We start from the raw sequence: 19,474 nt of genomic DNA, 5'->3' as shown, positions 1-19,474 counted from the left end.
GTATGGAAAAGGAGGTAAAGATTCAAAACAGAAGTACCTTTTGGGAATTTCAGTAGCAGGAAATTCTGAATAATATGTAGTATTTATCTGCTGATTGAAGATGGAGACTTTGAACTCTTCTGAAAAAATTTGGGTGTTGTACTCCTATACTCTTGGCCTTATATACTAAACAGCAATAGTAAAAAAAAACACTAAACCCCATTTATTTTCATAATATTCCTTGCATTTCTCTTTCTACACTATAGAACAGCTGAGAAATTTCTCTTTGAAAGAGATCATTGACACCTTTTGGAGAAGCAGCTCACAAAAAACAGATTCAATCAATTTTCATCATGTGATGAGAGAAGAAACAGATTTTATACCTACATTCAGTCTGTATCTCTGAATGGAAAGAATTTGACACATTGAATACACTTCCACACTCCTTACTGCATAAAAGCAAACAAACTGAAAAGAAAAAAAATCCAATTACTTGACATTGAAAATTTTAATGAGTAAGAAGTTCACTATTCATTGTAAACATGTTCCTTTTTGCTTTGAATAGAAACCCACTGTACCTAAAGGACCTTTGTGTCGTGATTTTTCAAGATGACCTGTACTTAGAGCCATTTTCTTTGAATCAGTTCAAGGGCTTCAGTTCAAGTGCTTCAGAAATCACTATTTATCCTTCCAAGTTTCTGAAGCAAAATACCCTCTTCCAATGATGCTAGATAGCACAGAGGTTCTCCAATATACTCATTTATCCTGGGTACTCCATTCCTGTGATACTTCCCACTGGAATCACTGCCCAGTGACACAAAGGACAATTGACAAGACATAAACTACATGTAAACTTCTTCTTCATGTAGAAATGTAGAAGACAAAGAAATAATGGGATTTTAAAACAATAAAGAGCCTATATATGGGTCTCCTATACTTAAAGTACACCTTGAAAACTTAAGAAGTCCCTGGGTCTATGGGCCCAGATGGGATCCACTCCAGGGTGATGAGGAGCTGGCAGATGAGCTTGCAAACCCACTCTCCATCATTTACCAGCAGTCCTGGCTCACTGGTGAGTTTCCAGATGACTGGAAGCTGGCCAGTGTCACACCCATTCACATAAAGGGTGGGAAGGAGGATCCTGGTAATCATAGGCCAGTGAGCCTGACCTCATTACCCAGTAAGGTAATGGAAGTTTATACTGAGTGTCATCACTTACAGGATGGCCAGGGGATCAGACCCAGGCAGCATGGGTTTAAGAGGGGTAGGTTGTGTTTGACCAATATGGCCAGGTGACCTCATGGTGGATGCAGAAAAGGCTGTGGATGTGTCTATTTGGACTTCAGCAAGGCCTTTGACACTGTCTGCCACAGCACACTCCTGGAAAAGCTGCAGCCTAGGCTTGGACAGGAGCACTCTGTGCTGGGTTAGGAACTGGCTGGATGGCCGGGCCCAGAGAGTGGTGGTGAATGGTGCTGCACCCAGCTGGGGGCCAGTGACCAGTGGTGTCCCTCAGGGGGCTGTGCTGGGGCCAGTTCTGATCAATATTTTTATTGATGACATGGATGAGGATATTGAGTCTTTCATTAGTAAATTTGCAGATGACACTAAGCTGGGAGTGTGTGTTGATCTGTTGGAAGGGAGGAGGACTCTGCAGAGAGACCTGGAATGGCTGGATGGATGGGCAGAGTCCAGTAGGATGAAGTTTAATAAGTCCAAGTGCTGAGTCCTTCATTTTGGCCACAACAACCCCCTGCAACACTTCAGGCTGGGGATGGTGTGGCTGGACAGTGCCCAGGCAGAAAGGGACCTGGGGGTGCTGGTGACAGCAGCTGAACATGAGCCAGCAGTGTGCCCTGGTGGCCAAGAAGGCCAATGGCCCCTGGCCTGGATCAGGAATGTGTGGCCAGCAGGAACAGGGAGGGCATTCTTCCCCTGTACTGGGCATTGGTGAGGCCACACCTGGAGTTCTGTGTCCAGTTCTGGCCCCTCAGTTTGGGAAGGACGTTGAGATGCTTGAGCACGTCCAGAGGAGGCAACGAGGCTGGTGAGGGGCTTGGAACACAAACCCTGTGAGGAACGACTGAGGGAGCTGGGGTTTTTTAGCCTGGAGAAAAGGAGACTGTTATCACTCTTACCACTCTCTACAACTCCCTGAAAGGTGGCTGTAGTCAGGGGGTGGGGATTGGTCTCTTTCTCCAGGCAGCAATTGACAGAATGAGAGGACACAGTCTCAAGCTGTGCCAAGGGAAATACAGGTCAGATATTAGGAAAAGGATCTTCATGGAAAGAGTGATAAAGTACTGGAATGGTCTGTCCGGGGACCTGGTGGAGTCACCGTCCCTGGATGTGTTTGAAAAATGACTGGGTGTGGCACTCAGTGCCATGGTCTAGTTGAGGTATTAGGGCTGGGTTGGGGTGTTGGGGCTGGGTTGGACTCGATGATCTCAAAGGTCTCTTCCAACCTAGAGATTCTGTGATTTTTGTGAATCTGTGACACTTAAGATTCATTATACTAATTCTGTCTCTACATCAATCTGCTTCTCTCAAACAGTTTGATAATGCTTTATTTCACCTCTGAAGTAGCTGTAAGCAGTTTAACATCAGAGCTGAAAGCAATTTAGCTTCATCAATGAGATATTGTGCCTACAGCAAACAAGTTCTCCTGGGAGCTTTTCCTGGATGGAGCATGACATTAACCAGGTTAATCGTGAGTCAAATTCTACATATTCAGAACCCATCCTGGACACTTGCAAGCCTTAAAGTGAGCTTTCACAGCATGTTATTTACTTGGCCAGGACCTCTCTGTAAGTACAGTCCTCTTGATGAAGGAGCTGCCATACTTCCAGTTTGCCCAATGATTTTCTCCACCCTTGTTCCAGAGGCTTCATTGAATGCCTCAGACTCCTGTATATGGTGTCAAATGTGCTCCTTTTAAGGACAACAGACGCATGCCTTTTGGCAAGTGACATCTGTCATATTCTGGCAAACTACCCTTGCCAATAACCAGCATTGGCTGGAAAAACCCGGAAGCTTTAATAAGCTTTTAGTCTTCCTGCATATTCTGCTCATTGCCTGAACAGGCAATAAACCCATTCTGGAAGAGCCATATCCTCTGGGCTGATGTCAAGTGCCCCTGGCACAAAATCAGAACGCAAACCTTGAAGCATTTATAGGCCTAATTTATCATTTAACAATTTTTTTCCTCCTTAAAATATGGCTCCATATTTATTCTTGTTGAATGACATGTAGTTGGTGCTGTGAGAACCCAAAAAGCTTTAATCTGCAGTGGATCTGCATGGATGGGCTTTCTTTCCAGAAGGGACACTCTCGCAGCCTGGGAGAGTTCATGTGCACAGTGGAGTAGCTATAAAGGCAGAACTGTTTGTCTTGCACCATGGTCTAATTCTCTAATAGCACAGAGTTTTCATACCTCTTCCTACTGAAATGTGCTCATTCCTCATGAAAGGATAGAGATTGTGGTAGAGTTAATACAGATTTGTAAGGATAAAGGAAAGGAAAAAATAATAAGGATGATAAGGAAAAAATTCTGCCTACAATGGCACTGTAAAAGGTGTCTTTGTTTGCAGGGGATTTCTCTTCATGACTGCAAAATCTTTTATGTGAACTTTTATCAAAAAAATGTGAGTCAGTAGCACTATAATGGTGTCTGTTGAGACATGAGAAAAAAATATATTTAAATCCTTTCCCACAATCATTTGGCAGTTTTTTCATTTTTAATTATTCCAGGTGATGACAGGTAATTGGAAGTTGAAGAATGATACTTCTCATAATTGATGTTGTCTGTGTGATGATGACATGCTAATACCATCAACCATGCTGGCTTTTATCTAAGATATTTGATCAGTTGTGTTATTGTTGAGGAAAGATGGTAATCAGCCAAAACCATTAACTATTACGCTTGACTGAGAGCAAAGTTCAAATTCACTTCCTTGGATAAATTTATTCTGGTGAAATACAAAATTTAATAAAGGTAGTTTGTCAAAATTATGTAGGAACTTTTAATTGATAGATGTAACTATATGAAATTTCTCAGTGGTGTAACTGATCATTCTTAGATTTGATCTTACTTCTTTTTTTTTTTTTTTTTTAATTACTAATGATCTTAAAAATTTGTTTCCTTTCAGTAAAAGACATTTATATTTTCATTTTATTAATACACTTTGTAAGTTCTCACATTTTCCCCCCAGGTGATATTTTGTTAATCAAGTTTCTACATAATTTTATTTTCTCTTTTGGAGATTTTTAGAATTCTTTATTAGATCTTCTCCCACCTTGACCCAAAACTTCACATTAATACTTTGTTCTTCTGAATAGTATCTGTTTGTCATAAATGTCCACATGTTAAAAAAACACATGAATAAATGCATCTCATAATGTATAAATGTTTGACTTCATAATACTTTTGAGTTCAGGGGAAAATATTTTGTATCAGTCTTCTTATGTACTCTTTGTTTTTATAAAGTTTATCAAACTGCTAGATGACTTTATCCACAGTTTTCACATTAACAGTAATATATTTAACCAACATTCAGTTCTGTTTTCCTTGTTCCTTTCTTAAATATTCAGTCATTCTTTGTCTCTCTTGGAACTTTCAGCTTATCATCAACAATAAAATTGTTTCAGTCATTTATTTCTGTAAGGTCCTGAGAATGGTTCATAGCCAGATCAAAGCTGGGCTAATCTTATTCAAGATTTTATTTCCTAATCTTATGCTAATTTTGGACAATAAAGGCACAAATGTATTTACGCAGGGATTCTTTGTAATCTTGACTTTCTCATAAAAAATTTATATGATGTCTACCATCAAAACAAACCACACAAGTACTCCCATTGCCCCCTGCTTCAACTTGCAGTAGAACTGACTTCTTAAGCCTTGGAGTTAGCTGCACATATTCCTCTTTTTCCTCATAGCAAACAAATTTGGGTTGGCAGAGCACCTCCTACACTGCCAGGACACCAAGCACTTTACTGGCAGTAAGTGTGGGCCAGGCTCAAGGAAAAAGCTTCTGCTTGAATAAAAGGATAAAGTACTTGCACACATTTCACATCTCCAGCCCCATTCAGCATGGCTGAGGAAATTTCCTGTTAACAAAGTTAAATTTCAGGCTGAAACTGCATCAAGGAGAGGAGTCTGCAGCCAAATAACCTCCACCAGGGTAGAGTAGAAGTAGTGAAAACAATCTCTGCTCTCCTCTTCATGCCCATATCCACGTGTACATATTTCACTACCTACTGAAATTAACCACAGAATATTAGGGTAGCTATGTCATTAATAGCATGTCTTCAGAACAGTCCAAAATTCAGAAGCAGTGCTGGGATGTTTCTATCTGAACCTGCATTGTCCCCCTATTCACACTGCCCAAGCCCAAGGCCTACTGCTGTCATGTTAAACAAAGGCAGCTCAGCTCTTAAATTCTCCTTGATAAGAATGTATTTTCATAGATTACTTCTTTTACTATCAGAGGAATTTTCTGAGGAAGTAATGGAGAGGCAGGAAAAAAATCACCTGAAAAATTAGTTTTCAAAAGTTTTCATGAGATGAAAACTGACCAAGTGCAAATTCTCTCTTAGCCACGGAATTAACCTGCATGTATCCTTCTTAATCTAGATAAGGAGGTTTCATTCAGTTGGGGAGCAATCCCCTTAATGTCTTATGATTTAGGCAACATGAGGCTTACATGCCATGTTGCAAATGGGTTTTTTTCTAGCAAAAAATTGATTTCTTGTGGGATGCAAGATGAGCTTCCTACCAAGAGAGCAGATTTGTATCTGTCATTTAATCAACAGAAAAGGAAAACATGTATTTCAAGGAAAACATATTCCATTGAAAAAAGATCAAAATTCAGATGTGAAATCACACTAAAAATCCCCCTTTGATTTCTGTAATCTGTTTGTTAAAGTAATACAGAAGACAAAAATATTAATCAGTAATTGCTTAACCATTAATATTTTCTTTTAAAATAAAGCAATCCCAGAATTGCACTGAACCATATTTTAGGGCTCTTCTAATTTGTTTCATTTGAATTTGATTCGGTATTAAATTCTAACTGCATGAAAGATTAGGGATCACTAATCATGAGGTTTGACCTGCACCATCCCCTGCTCCTTTATTCTGAAGTAATTACCTTTTTCAGGTTCAAAGCAAGCTCTAAATTAATATTGTATGGCCATGCCATTTTTGTGGAAAGAATCAGAGTTCTTAATTGAACTTAAGAGGATATATAAAAATATCCTGAGGAGGATATATAAAAAATGCATAAAGATACTATTAATTTGTTACTAGATGTAATTCTGAGCCTCCTACAGATCCCTGGAGCACTCTGGTTCCCAGCCAGCCACATGAGGCTCAGTCACATGAGACTGATCCCCCAGCCTCCAGGGTTAATGGTCAAGTTTACATCAGTGGGCAAGGCCTCTTCAGCAACTGATTTCAACAAAAATTTAGGAGATGGTTTTGCAGCACATCAGGTATTAGCCTCGTGTGGCAGATATGAATTAGGAATACATGACCACAGATTATTTCATACTGGTGAGAGCAATGCATAGACACTTGCTCAATGGCCAGGCTACACTCCCAGCAGCTGCTCCCTAAGCCAATATCAGCTGAACAATTTAATTTTGGAAACATCTCATACCTTAGAAATAAGTGTTCCCCCTCTCTTCATTTTCTAACATACAAGTTGTTTTTTTGCTTTTAATCTAGTTTCAATCTGATTAAAAAACAAAGGTAAATTTATTATTGTATATTAACAGTTCCTGTGACCTGGAAACACACAGCCTTTGACAGCCCTACTGACCCCCCTGCCTGAAGGACCTGCTTACATCTGGGAATTCAAATCACCAGATCCTGTGGGTGTAAATCAGGAAGAAAGGAGTAAAAGCATACTTTATAGGTCAAATAAATTGAAACATCTTCTATGTCTTACAAAATAACAATATTTTTTTTCCAATTGTATGAAAGGCTTTGTTAGCTGTATATTTCTAAGTCCCAGAAAAACATGAAGGAGGAGAGAGCTATAACACCACAAATATGTAAAGTATGGCCATCTGGAATTCCTTACTGAAATTAGTTATGGAGAGACATCAATCACTGTCCCCTCTAAACTGGCTTCAGGTCACTACCTCTATTCTTAATCTTTGCAAAGATTAACAATCAGCCAATTTACATATATATAGCTCTGTAAAAGATTTACAGGTTCAAATGATAGGAATGAGTTTCAGATATCCTGGCAAGCTTCCTATCTTCACGCTTCTTCCAAATCAAATCCCAGTATATGTTCCCTTCCCCAAACCCCTTCTCCCCCCAGATAAAATGAAATTCATCCATCAATAGTGCAACAATAACTAAAAATAACACAAAAAAATTGTATTTTTTCTTTTTCAGAACAAGGTCATTTTTTAATAAAACACGTCCTGCATGATTATAACTTTATTTATGAAGAAGGTAGAAGAACATTGTTCAGGGTAAAAGATGTTTTTGTGTACTGCTGGGTAGCAGGGTACAGCAACACTGGACACCCAAGGGCTGGATTCTCACGCAAACTGAACAGCAGTAGCTCAAATTAGCTTCTGGACCAACTCTTGGATACACTTTAAACAAATTGTCTGCATTTCAACCAAATTATCCTTTCCTTTACTTTCCTGATGTGTGACACAGTAACTTTCATGGAAAAAAAAATCCATTACACTCCTGGTCAGCTTCCCTTATGCTATGGAAACTGTTTTCTATGTGATTCAGCAGTTTAAGATCTCTATAGAACAACTTTATTTATCAACACAAAGGAAATACTTAAATACTTGAAAAATTCCCAGCTGTGGTACTCAGGGCCAAATTGATACAGGACCAACTGTTTGGGCTCTCTCTGTTTCGACCCCTGATGAGGGCAATACAACTCCCTTTTTCTGTGTCCAGTAATTAGAGAGGCACAACTCAGTGCTGGCTCATCCCAAACACAGCTTTTCCCATGGGGACAGCCCCACTGAGCTTGTTGTTTTTCCCTAAGAGGCAGCTGCTGGTCACCAGCAATCAGTGGCAGGCAGGCAGATCCCTCCTGCCTGCCCGCAGGTGCCCTGGGGAGCAGAGGCCAGCTCTGCAAACCTGCTCCAGAGCAGGGCTGGTAGCTCGACCTTCAAAAGCAGACCAGTCTCTTCTGGCTGCTGAGGTGAAGACACTTTGGAGTAGAGATTTCTGCCCTGAGTGTTGGCAGCCCATCAATAGGGTCCCATTTCACTTTGGGGCTTTGTGCAGACAGTAAGTGCTGCCAACCCACTGCGCAGAGTGGTCATGATGTCCCTCAAAAGATAAATATCTCGTGTGGCCATGCAGATAAACACCACTTTCCCCAGGTATTCTGAACAATGACAATGGGAGGTTAATGAGAATTTCTGTCAGATTATGGAAACTCTCCTGGCTACTCAAGCAGTTGGCAAATTCCTCTGTCACAAGGTTCAATGCTTCTACATTCCTTTGCAGAGTGTCAGGGTGATCTAACAACAGGAAACCTGCTGTTTCTGGTTGCAGAGCAACCAAGGAGACAAATAAACTGTATTATAACAATTTGGTCTTCAACCAAGGCTCAAGTTAGTATTGGTGAGGCCAGGGAATAGCTGATCACAGCTGGGTGATGAGACTGCAAGCTTCCCACAGTGTTCAATGTCCCCTGTAAATTGCTTTTTATAGGTCTCCTCAAAGGCATCTGAGTGCCTTGAAATCTTTAAAAAACAAACAAACAAACAAACAAAGCCCAAACAAATCCCTAAACCAAATAGGCTTTATTATAATATAAAGTGAGTATGCTAACATTTTACATAGACAAAAAAATCAACTACTGAATATGCTAGGAAAATTAAATAAATAAATATTACCTTTTTACACAGACCTCTCAATCTCCAACATAGTGCTTTATTCTGATGCTGGTTTAGTTAGTCTTGTGGCTTCCTAGCCAGAGCAAATTCTGCACAGCTCCCTGATGTGGACAGTTTCCCCTCTGTCCCTACCAGGGCTGGCCAGCTAGCAGTTCCCATCTCTGAGCTAAAGGTTCCCATCTCTGTGCCCTGATCCTTTGCTACCCCTCCCTGACAGCTCTTAAACCTGCCCAGTCCCTCAGCACACTCCCTCAAGAGCAAGTTTCCCCATCTTGCCTTCTTTCCAGACGGCTGAGCCAATTAAGTTTCTATTTAAGCGATCAGCATGAATACATCTGTGGCAACAAATGAAGTGTTAAATCTGCCTGGCTCAAATTTTCTCAATTGTGTGGACCAACTGGCTTTTTTGTGGCCAGCACTAGGGGTAAGATTAGTTAGGCCCTGCTGCTCAGCCTTGGAGGCAAAGGGAACTGTGCTGTCCACAGCCTTGTTAAAAGCCAATAATTCTGGTAATATCTTCCTCACCTGCCTTGTCTCTTGACAGGCCACACAGCAAATTCACTCAGACACTTGCATAAAAAGACCTGGAAGCATCACCAGGGCTGTGCCGTTAGTGCCACAGGTCTGTCACCTCAGCAGTCTGTTTTGCACCCTGGCTGCCTGCTCCAAGACTGAGGTGACACATGTCAGCCCTGTTCCCTGAAAACAGGCTGCAAATGATGGTATCCCCTGAATCTGCATGGCATCATCAAACTTTGAGAGAGGCACATGCAGGCTTGTGGAGGAAGTCAGGGTATTGTGGAAATGGCCACTGCAATTAAGGCCCATCTCTTAAAACAAACAAAAAAACCCCAGAAAACAAAAACAACAACAAAAAACCAAACCAAACCAAAACAACAAAAAAACCAAAATAAAAACCAATTAAAACTCACAATCAGAATAGACTAAGCTGCAAAACAACATTCTTGTTAAATACATACCCACTGTTATCGATACTGCTAGCAGTGGGACTATAAATATAATAATTAGTGAGGAAACTCCTTACCTAATGCAATTTGACGTTGACTAATCTCTATAACTGAACATACTTGGTTTACAGCTTGTGACTGATGTGGTGTAAACACTGGCTATGTCAAATTCTGACAGTGGGGTGAGTTATAGCTGAGAATAATCCAAAACATACAATGCACTTTTCTTGTGAGTTTCAAAAGTCTGTATGCAAGATTCCCTAATTTCTAACTAATTCACTTAATCTTAACTAACAATGCATTTACAGTATTTTTGGCAAGGTTTATTTTTGCAATGGTTCTCCAGCATTTGGTGTAGCATGATTTGACAAAAGTTTCTCACAGAAAACAGCAGAAAATAGGCTATTAATACATTGCAGTAGAACTATACTTTATAGAAAGCACATGCAGTAACGTGTGCCAAACTCAAACCTAAAACAAAGCAACAAGAGCAACTTTTTAATACTCAAAGTTTCTCATAAGCTCTACTGTTCTAAAGGTCAACAGAATTCTAAAGGTAGTAAAGTTTGAAACCTTTATAAGATCACTTAGGGAGGATTTGCTAGGATTATTTAGAGGCTACACAGTGCATTAGTACATATAAGGAAAGATTTCGTTCTTAAAAATTCTCAGTAATCCTCACTAACATATTTTTGTGTGTCTTACCACAAAGGAAAGAAAGAAGGAGGATTTTTTGGGGGGGGGGGGGGGGGCAGGGCTGTGGGGGGAGAATTGTGGGGAAGGGAAGTACTTCATGTTCGTTTACATCTCTTTTGCTAAAGATTCTGAATTATTAATACTATATTGTTAAAGCCCATATGTGTATCCAATGAGTTTACATTAGTCAGCTGCTAGCCACTGTTTACCACAAGCTCACTAGAATATCCACCAAACCAAACAAAAAAATATGACATAAATACAGTCAAAGCAAGTGCATTTAGAATGTGAATGACTATTCATGGTAGTCATCCAGCTGTAATTATTACATATATTCAGTTTTCCTGTCTCTGGACAGTGGTGCTGAGCCTTTTCTGCAGTTCTGGAAGCAACTTTTTAACAGGAAGAATGAAGTTTTCCAGCGTTTCCTTCTTTTATCTCAATTTTGGTATGTTCTGTCATTTCTGTCTCTCTGCTCTTTTTCTTTTCTCTGATCCTCATGGAATTGCTGGCAGGCTAAACTACAGAAAAAATTTAATTAAAAATGATTCCTTCCCCCGCTTAACAGGACAGAATCCTCACAATTCATTTCACCACGATGAGAATTTTGTCACAGTCAGGCAAAGAGTATTACTTCAGGAGAAAGAAAAAGTTTTCAGCACTGGCTTTTCAAAGGACTCTGCTCCACTGATTTGTTGAAAATATCCAGGCTTCACAAAAATTGATTGCTCTGTCATTTGTCTCTAATCTAGCTACCATAATGCTAATAACTTTCATTCATTCTTCAGATAATGAAATATAAAAACTAGTATTGTGGTCCTGAGATTCTAACGTTTACCAGGCTCGAGGGATTACTTATTTAAAGGTGAAGGAGGAGGACAAACTTCTCCTGCAGGAAGAGTAAGGGATTAAATGTTTCTGACCTTTTCCACTTTGAACATTCAAAAAAACCTTTTGAATACAGGACTGTTTACAGAGTTTCTTCTAATTATTTTTTGGTTCATATACAATTAAAAAGCTAGAATTATTCATCTCGGCAAATTGTATAAGGAAACAATATGTATTAGGTGTCTAAGGATCTGATTGTCTTACAGTCAAGAAAAAACACAGTGAAAGAATTGAAGAAAATAAAATGATCTGAACATGTGGAATTATGAAAATTGTTCCTAACACTGAAACTAATAAGATAGTAGAGCAGATATTCAGGAAAGTTCATGGGAGTGCTACATGAAAGCAAGGTCTGAGGACAAACTAAATAGGTGATAGGACTCCTTACAGGTGATGATGACCCCTGGAGCTTTCACTGTGCTTCTGAGTATGTCTAGGTGCAGCAATGGCAAAGCAGTGGTGATGTTTCTCTGTCTGAACAACAACAAGGTGTGTGGGTGTAAGCCTGAATGTGAGGAAGGACTTCTCTACTGTGCAGTGACCATGGGCTGAAACAGGGAGGTGGCCCAGAGAGGTTGTAGAGTCTCCCTCACTGGAGATATTCCAGAACTGCCTGGACACAATCCTGTGCTGTGTGCTCTGGGAGTCATCATCCCTGTACCTGAGCAGGGAGGGTGGACCTGATGATCCACTGTGGTCCCTTCCAGCCTGAGCCATTCTGTGGTTCTGTGGGATATATAGATGCATAGATGGATAGTGAGGTAAACAGAACATTTCCTGTTGTTTACTGAGCCTGTGGCTTCTATGGCAGCCTTTGGTTTGCCAAAAATTTCTGTTAAGTAGTATACACATTTAACTGAAAGAATATAATCGAGGGAGTAGTTTTCAAGAAAACCTCGTTTTCAGTCCAAAATCAAGGATTTTATGCAGCTACCTTATGACTATGTAGTTCTTAATAGGACTACAACAGTATTGTGGGGTTTCTGCTCTGAAAATTGATTCCTTTTCAGCTCTCAAAATTAACTGTGTTAAAAAAAAGCGCCACATCATCTGAAAGCATGAACAAGAGGAGATTATGAATTTGGAACTTTATATTCTTACAATCTTGATGCAATCATTAGCCAAAATAGGATGTAATAATAAGGATAAAATAAGGATAAAATTTCAGTATTTGACCATGATTTGAATATCAGAACCCTTGTCCTTCCCAGATGCTTTCTAGGAATACTGGATACAAACACCCGAGAGCAAAAGCAGAAAGAACTATAATTTTGTGAAGATCTATCAAGGCTTGCTCGGCTTTTCAAGAACTAGTTAAAAAAATCTGGGGGGGGAGGACAGCAAAAAGATTGCATCAACCATGTTTCACCCCTTTCAAATACTTAAATGTTCTTTCATATTCAATCACAAATATGGATGTAACTTGCTACAAATTCCTTTGGCTTCTGGGAATAGACAGAAAAATTCCAGTACCATTGAACTAAGCCATAATTTCCAAATGTTGTAGCCCCTTAAATGCAGTTATCATTGCATGGGCAAGGCAGCTGACAGATTGTGTGGGCAGAGGAGGGAAGGGGGCACCACACTGTGCTGGCAGATTCCCAGTCTTTACAAAAAACAAGGGATGCCTAATAACTAAAAGAAATCAATGCCAATTTGCTCATAAATGGTTAGCAGAATAGTCATTACTTCACTGATTAAATAATCAGCTAACAGGTAAAATTCAAAAGTTAATGGAAACTTCATATTGTTTTTATGCAAAATTACCTCCATTCTGTTTTCAAGCTGCAGTGTGTTCTGGTGAAGACCTGCTTTGTCTCTCAGAGCCTGTTGCCATGGAAGTGACTGAAATATCTCTAGTTGAGCAATAGCCTCTATTTTCTAAACAAATAAGCAGCTTCCCTCTGCAGAGGGCTGTAAGTGGGCCTTGTGCTACTCTCAGGTGCACATTGCACTTGCCAAATGCTTTTAAGCACAGAGCTCAGCTCTAAGCAAGCAGGTCACTTAACAGGAAGGACCAGTTAGAAGATGTTGCCTTGTGTGGGCAAAAGTTTCACACTTGACAGTATTTCCAAATCAGATCAGGTCAACCCTCACTTCGGCTGCTTACTGACAAAGAAGGTTCATTGCAAACATGGAGAAGTGGAGAAACAATGTAAATTTCAGCTCAGACCAAGCTTAAAGCCAGAAGCCCAGATGGGTGGCATAGCCCCATGAACAAAAATGATGAAGCAAAAGAAGGCACAATATTCAAATGCCAAACCGCTTTTGCCTGTGATGGGAGCATGATAATACTTTGTCTGTTTGGAGAAGGCACAGCAGGACCAACACACTCCAGAGGAAGAAGAGGTAAATCTGTATAATCTTCACATTAACCCCTCAGGTTTTGGTGGAGAACAGCTAATTTTATGCTCCTGGACAAACCATATGGCCTACACAACCAGTGTTACCTCAGGTATAAGCTGTAGCCTATACATGCTTATATATGACAACATGCTGTAGCACACCAGAATGGAGGCTGTATTCTGACAAAAAGATGCAGTTTTTACGTATACATGAACTGTTTCCATTAATACATCAAGATTCTGAGACCCTTTCTGTGTCAGAAGCTTGTATTAGTATCTGGTATGAAATGACTACCACCACAGCACCACCTGTAGAGTGAAGATACAACGTTCCTTAAATGAAGTATCCAACAGGAAATTGTTTAACATTGGCCTTAGTGTTTACAGGGAAAAGATCCTCCTCCTCTCAAATGCATCAAAACAATAATAAATAATGATAATAAAATTATTTCACTTAGAACACAAATTGCAGGCACTATCTCCTCTGTTGCAGCTGCCCTTCAGGGTCCAAAGTGCTGGAGCACAGATTCTATTGCAGATGAGCTGTGCTGCACTTTAAGACAGGATGCCCTATATATATTGCACTATCAGAGAAGCACACAAGCTATAATTTTGATTATTATGTAACTTCCAGATACAACATAAAGAGCTTCTGGAACAAGTCTCATGGCAGAGCAGCTGAATCCAACCCTGGGTTTGTGGCAGATGCACACAGTCCTGATTAGACAAGGGGCACATTTACTTAATGAGTAACATGCAATCTTACTGACGCTTTGAAGTGAAACCACCAGCTAGCCAGATAAAAACAGTGACCCTGCTGAAGGAGACCCTCAGCTTTCTGATAAAGTAAGTTGGTAAAAGTAACTAGATCAAGTGTTAAGCAAGAGTTTCACAATAAACAGAAGATAGTAATTCATTAGACAAAAATCTATGTCTTTCTTAATTCTTAGACACCCGTTTCAGAGAGAGTTTCAGATATTACAATTCAGAGAAGTCATCATTAATCTTTAACTCATTTACCCATTGCCAGAAGCATGCTTAGCACAATAAACCCTTTCTGCCCCCTTGAACTTCAGAGTGCTATAAAAGCAATTATAGCAGAAATGGGTTCAAATTATGTCAAAACATGAAGGAACTACAAATTCCCTGACATATGCAGTAAAGAATTTTTTATGTGATTTAAGTGAGGGGGGAGGAAACTGAGACAAAAACCTCACCATACTAATTTATCTCCATTTAGGTATCTATTAATCACTGTTAGACCACAGAAATTGGTAACAGTAAGCCATTAAGGTGTAAATGCTGATGTCAAAACTAATCACTATACTGCCAAAATTCCTGTGAAAATCTAAATTAATAGAAACTGATGGAACTGGTCCACTCTTGCAGTGAAAGTAAATATCCATGAAAGCTCTACAAGCAAAAGCAGACTGTCTATTTTGGTATTTTAATATTTATTAGTTATAAAAAGGTAGATGGAACCTTAGATTTTTCTACTCAGAAGTTCAACTCTCTGTTTTAAGCACTCTGGGGTCCAATTCTGATGCTTCATGCAGGTGATAGATAAGATAAACGGGATATAGCTGCACAGTCCTTACACTCCCTTTCAGCTGCCCCAGAATTTCCGGAGGGCAGCCAAAGCAATGACTCCTGGCTTAGTTTGCAGACAGCCCCAAAGAGTGGCTCTGGGAGAGAAAGCTGAAGATTCAAACAATGTTCCAAGACATCCCAGCTTTACACAGGTGTGCATACTTCTACTGAAAGTGGCTGGCTCTTTTGTTTTCAGTCTTGCTTTTCCAGGCAAGGAATCTGGAAACCACCCAGAAGGGAAAGGATTCTTGCTATTCAGGAAAAGATGGTGATCTGTTCTGCCCTTCCATATTTGTTTTTCCTCTTTTCCACTAAAGAGAACAGTTGAGACTTGTTGGGGGCCTGGGCCATCCCTATTCAGTTGCAGTCTGAAGATACAGAATGAGAGGTGTCCACAGCTGGATCTTGATGCTCTCTAGCTATCTTCTTCCATAGACAGCCTTTAGGGGTCTCCACAGCAGGATACAAAACAGCACTCCCAGACTTGCCCTGACACAGATTATTAGCTGAAGAGTGTCAAGGCATGTGGGGACAGAAAACACACTCCCTGAACTGGAGCTGATCCTGCCTCTCAGGCTATCAGTAATAATGATCCTGCCAAGGCACATGACTATTTACATCCTTTTTAGTTCCCTTTTTGGCAGCTATAGTAAAGATCTTCCCCCAGCATTGCTTTAATACGTTAAGACATTGGTGTCTGCAGCTATCTGCTTTGTTCCTCTGCCAGGATTTTATTACTCAGCAGCAGGAATGGCAGACCCAGGCAAGAACCTGCATCTCTGATACTTTAGTGCAAAATCTGATACATTACATCTTTGGTGGAACAAGAGAGTGCAGCAGTGTGGTCTTAACAGACAGCTGAGGCACAGATATACATGAATGAAAGGCAGGGTAGGAAGGGATAGCAATATCTTATATCATGCCAGTACACTTCAGTGAAAGATACCTATTAAATAACTACATTGATCACTCTGCTATCCATTTGCATCCATATTTACCCAAAGTGAATAGGATACACAAAATTATAATTCAAACATTACATCAGAAAATCCTTAACTTATCCACCTTCATAAATTACTTTTATGAAAGCATTTTTTAGGGTCCTTTTTTACATTACAAGCATTATTTTTGCAGTTTTCATTAACAAAAGTTAGTTGCATATGATATCCTGGTGACTGTACACCATTCATTTTACGTTACTTTTACACAACTAGTTAAAGAAATACTAAGACTAAAAATGGGTTTCTTAGTCTTCCACTGGAACCTTACATTTCTCTCTGCAAAGCAGAAAATATACAATCATTCAGTAAACTATCTTCTATTATGGCAATAATGTATGACATAAAAAACAGTCTAAAATGAAGCTCAGCTATAATAATTCAAGAACATACCAGCTCCAGGGGTTATACAGAAATCCAGATAATCTGGGGCAGGGAACCTGTGTTTCCACAGGAGGTACACAAAAAGTTGTGGTGGAGAGAAGGAAGCCACTTCATTTGTGGGACATCAATAGCAGCTGATTTGCTCTTGGGCTCAGTCACTGTTGTAAGTCCTCTTTCCACCTACACAAGTAGGAAGATTAAGAAAGACACTGGCCCACATTCTGGTGAGGAGAGACTACTTGTTTAGGGAGCCACCCCTTGGAATATCTTTTTTTTTTTTTTTTTTTTTTCCCTAGCCCCACCCCCTTGTACTTCAAACGTTTTTAAGCCTTTAGAAATCTGAGTTCTGAAGAAACTGTTCTTCTTTATTTTTGATAGGTAATCAACTAACCTGAGGGCAGAACCTTTATTAGCAAACTGAAGATCAGGGTTTTTTGCTTCAGTAGAAATGGTATTAGACACCATGGGATTTTTTGGCATTTGTACAGACTGAAGACATTGTTTTAGTCTTGCTTTGCTTTCTTATTTCCCAACCTATTTAAACTGGCAATAAATTAATGTTCCATAAATCTGTTTAGCCCATAGTGGTAACTGCTAAATGGTACCACTGACTTTATCTTGACCCACAAGGTTCTCCCTCTTATTTTCTTCCCTTATCCTATGAGAAGGAGGAGGAGGAGGGAGAGAGTAGCCAAGAGGGCATCTGGCAGCCAAGCAAGGTCAACCCATCACAGATTGCAAGATTAAAAATCAGCCTTCAGGAGAAGGAGTCCCCAGCCCCCCTTGTGTGCATCGTCTCTTCCTCTTGTTCAGTGCAACAATAAGGCTGTCACTCTGCTTGCCCCGAAAATCATCACCACTGCTGCTGTTTTTTGGTCACAGCAGTGACCAGTATCCAACATTCAGACTTTTCGTGTCTTTGATGATCTTAGGAATTAGCTTTTCAAGGTCATTCCTTGTTTTCTGCCTCTGTAGCTTCTCCTGTTTGACCTCAGGTTATGCTGAAATAATTACAGAACTCTTTAATGCCTGGGCACTGCCTAATAATTCAGCTGATTTAGATTTGCGTATGATTTATTAGTCACACAGAAAGAAAGGTGGAGCTAATTACTTCATTGAGTTTTCCCTTGCAGATGGAATAACCTGTTTTCCTTTATTGCCTACATAAAAATACTATTCTTGGACTATTTCTGATATAATTCTGTGTCATTATAAGTCATTAATGGATTTCTGTATGATTTGTGAAATGAGCAATTTCACAGGCAGAGAAAGCAACAGACCAGGACACAAATCAGGAGGTTCAGATTCTAGAGCCATCTCAGCTATCCCTTTCAACAAGTTATTATTGCTGAATTTTGTGATGAAATACCCTATTTCTTCAGGACTTTTGTGTTCAGTTTTGGGGTTTCTCTGGTTTTAATCTTGATTCTTCAGAGCTAAATTGTGGTTTTTTTTGAGTTTTGCCATAGTTTTTGTAAGTTCCTGATTTTTTTTTCCATAAAATTTAATTTATATATGTGTCAATGAGAAAAAAGCTTTTACTTTTCTAACTCATACTCTTACCTATCATCCCCTTCATCTTTACTATATATTTTTAAAACTGGTAGAGAAATGAGCTAGCACACACCAAACTCAGTACTTCTGATAAATTCAGCAAACTCTGGTAGAAGTCCTAAAGGCTCACACTTTTCCAGACAGAGCTAATATTCTGTCTGGAACAGCTTCCAAAACAGGCATGTTTTAACAAGTACTTTTATGATTAAGTTAAATTGTGAAATCAGAAGTAAGCAGAACTGGAGGGCTCCTGACAGGGTTTTAACTTTATTCAGAAATGGAAACAAACACAGACAGGTGCAAAATCCTCCTAGAATTTCCTGAGGCACGGTCCTATTTACAAAGGAAGCCAGTCCTACTGAACTAAGTGATCAGTTGTCCTTGTCTCCAGCCCCAGGGAGTGTGATGAGCAGCTGCAGGGGTTTCAGAGGACATGGGGACCCCATGGGGACTCCAGCAGCCCTCTGAGCTGGGGTTTTGGATGTCTGTGTCCAGGTGTTGTCAGCAGGAGTGGCCTCTGTGAGAAGAGGCCTGAGCAGCAGGATGGGTGTTTGTCAGCCAGCCAGCCAAGGTGGTCCCATCCCATGTGGGCAGAGAATGGTTCCTTTCCATGACAGACAGGCCATTGTCCCCAGAGCCCAGCCCACCTGGCCCACAGGACAGCTAGAGCTGTAGATTTCTTTCCCTGATGTGTTTTCCAGCACAGACATCACAAGGATAAGCCTGTGGTTTGATCTTTCCATTACAAGGGTATCCCAAGTCGCTATAGAAACAGACTGTATGCCCCCACCAGTCCTACTTGCCGAGGCATGGTATCCTTGCTGCTAGAGAAGGTAGAAAGGAAAAGCTTTTCTCCATTAAAAATGCCTTCACCTTCACCTTGGAACACATCAAACAGCTCTTCTGAAAGAGGATTATCTTTTCCTCATGGTACAGTCAATACAAGACTGTTTCCTCACCCTCTTCTCCAGAGTCCATCCTAGCCAAGCAGGAGAGGATATGAGCATTCCCAGTGCTGTACTACAAGCAGGACACTGTGAGCCCACAGGCCCAAGAGCAGTCTGAACAAATTCATGGGCTATAGCTATACCCAGAGTTATTAAATACAAAGGCAACACATCTGGCTGAGGAAGTACCTGAGCTAAATGGTGGAGAATGGGGAACATCTGCAGGGAGCACTAAC

The 19,474-nt window shown here is 40.2% G+C and overlaps 1 protein-coding gene across 2 annotated transcripts in view; it reads right to left on the bottom strand.

Annotated features, from left to right (window-relative positions):
• The window catches only part of SLC13A1 (solute carrier family 13 member 1), a 48,065-nt gene extending 31,112 nt beyond the window's left edge, over window positions 1–16,953 (bottom strand). For both annotated transcript variants that reach the window (XM_086886986.1, XM_086886987.1), the window contains exon 1: window positions 16,747–16,953. The gene's annotated coding sequence lies outside the window, so the exon portion shown is untranslated. The remainder of the gene's footprint in view (window positions 1–16,746) is intronic.
• Window positions 16,954–19,474: the final 2,521 nt, after the last annotated feature.

The sequence above is a fragment of the Cyanistes caeruleus genome, chromosome 4 (assembly GCF_971803275.1).
Source record: "Cyanistes caeruleus chromosome 4, bCyaCae1.hap1.1, whole genome shotgun sequence".
In the NCBI taxonomy this organism is placed as follows: Eukaryota; Metazoa; Chordata; class Aves; order Passeriformes; family Paridae; genus Cyanistes; species Cyanistes caeruleus.
This window is presented reverse-complemented; position numbering and strand designations above follow the sequence as displayed.